Raw genomic sequence first — 2,298 nt, 5'->3', positions numbered from 1 at the left:
AAATGTTTTTATTCTTTTGGAACGTTTGGAAGTGTAATATTTATTGTACATTTTTTATTGTTAATTTCACNTGCCATGCCGTTCTGTACCACCACTCATTCATATATCTTTATGTACATATTCTTTATCCCTTTACACTTGTGTGTGTGTATAAGGTAGTAGTTGTGGAATTGTTAGGTTAGATTACTTGTTGGTTATTACTGCATTGTCGGAACTAGAAGCACAAGCATTTCGCTACACTCGCATTAACATCTGCTAACCATGTGTATGTGACTAATAAAATTTGATTTGATTTGATTATATACCCCTCCATATACTCCTCTATATACCCCTTCATATCCCCTCTATATACCCCTTCATATCCCCTCTATATACCCCTTCATATCCCCTCTATATACCCCTCCATAGCCCCTCTATATACCCCTTCATATCCCCTCTATATACCCCTCTATATACCCCTCTATATACCCCTCTATATCCCTTCAAGAGAGGCATAATAAGCCATGTCAATCTGTACAATTTCAGGAAAGGCGTTTTAAAATGTTAAAGAAAACATCTTTGGAACCCCTGTCTACTGTTCATCCCCAACCAATATCTGCACCACCATTTCGCTCTTGGTTTAGCCAACCTGACAGTTAGCTAGCATAGCTTGGGGATAGCTACAGCTGGCTAGCCTATCTAGCCTAGCTGATATTTTTCTGTCAAATCACGGTTRTGCCAAGATAGCAAGAAGTACCAATGTCTGGAACAGTGCCGTGTATTCATGGATGCCAAGGGAAGCCAGGCTTCCCCCCCAAAATTGACCAACAAAAAAACATATCAAATAATTTATCTTCCGTCTCTCTGTGATTCATAATTTTTCTTCAATTCACAAGAGGCTTAATGTGTCTCACTGGAGAAAGCATCCGATGAGAGAAACAGCGCCCCTCTGACTCCAYGTGTAGCCCATCTATCAGATGCTGTCTGGGCAAAAAGAGTATGACATTGATGCCGCCCGTAGCGTTGAAGGCAAGGGAAGCCAGCGAGCATTCAGCGTTGAGCTAAACTGAGTGAGCTCAACTGTGAATGGTCCTGGCGCACACCAAAAAAAAGTGTCATGGGAAGCCAGTTTGGATTTGGCTTCACACCAATCACATCACATCAAAAGTCAAACGTCATTGACAGAAAAACTTTAATTGTTGCATCTCGTTTGGTTGTTGTCCTCAGTTGGCTAGCTAGCTAGCTAAAATTGGCCCTTTCCTAAATTAGCCATGGATGGAGATAGGGATTTGGACTTGTGGTTTTACTTAATTCTCCCTACTGGCCAATGACTATAATGGCGATTCTGATCCAACCATAAATTCATACATTGTGCCTCTTGCCTGAGAGGATGGAAGTTCAATATGTAGCTAGATGTAGAAGGCTAATGTTAACTARCTGGCTCATCGTTGCCCATGAAAGGAAGATAGGCTAGTGAGCAAGCATTTTAGCCAGGTTGCCTAGGACAACAAAAACTAAAAGCATGTACTGTATGACAGAGTCATAGAATGTTGAAAGAGATGATAAAATAACATGGCTATAGTCAGTGTGTGGGTAGAGTCAGTGTGGGTAGAGTTAGTGTGTATAGAGTCAGTGTGGATAGAGTCAGTGTTTGGGTAGAGTCAGTGTGGGTAGAGTTAGTGTGGGTAGAGTCAGTGTGGATAGAGTCAGTGTTTGGGTAGAGTCCAGTGTGTGGGTAGAGTCCAGTGCGTGACAGAGTGACAGACAGACAGACAGCAGACAGACAGCAAGACGGACGGACGGACAGAGTGACAGACAGACAGTGGACAGACAGACAGAGTGACAGACAGACAGACAGACAGACAGAACAGACAGACAGACAGACAGACAGACAGACAGACAGACAGACAGACAGACAGACAGCAGACAGAGACAGACTGCGCGACAGGGAGATAATAGAGGCCTAGTTATAAGTGTGAGTTGTATCTCCAGTAGTGTTTTTACATGTTGTATTTGTCTTAAACATGAGCAGGTAAAAAAGGGGAGGACTATGTTTTCACCGGTCACTGGTACAGTAAACATGAGAAACACTGTACTATAGGGGGGCTGAAATGCCAGGGCTGTATGTGTGTATGTGTTGAGATGTGTTGGGGTGTCAGTGTAAGTGTGAGATTTGGGTAGAGTCAGTGTGGTGTGGTAGGTCAGTGTGTGGGTAGAGTCCAGTGTGTTGGGTTAGAGTCAGTGTGTGGGTAGAGTCAGTGGGTGGGTAGAGTCCAGTGTGTGGGTAGAGTCCAGTGTGGTGTGGGTAGAGTCATGTGG

The sequence above is a fragment of the Salvelinus sp. IW2-2015 genome, unplaced genomic scaffold (assembly GCF_002910315.2).
Source record: "Salvelinus sp. IW2-2015 unplaced genomic scaffold, ASM291031v2 Un_scaffold741, whole genome shotgun sequence".
Taxonomy (NCBI): domain Eukaryota; kingdom Metazoa; phylum Chordata; class Actinopteri; order Salmoniformes; family Salmonidae; genus Salvelinus; species Salvelinus sp. IW2-2015.
This window is presented reverse-complemented; position numbering follows the sequence as displayed.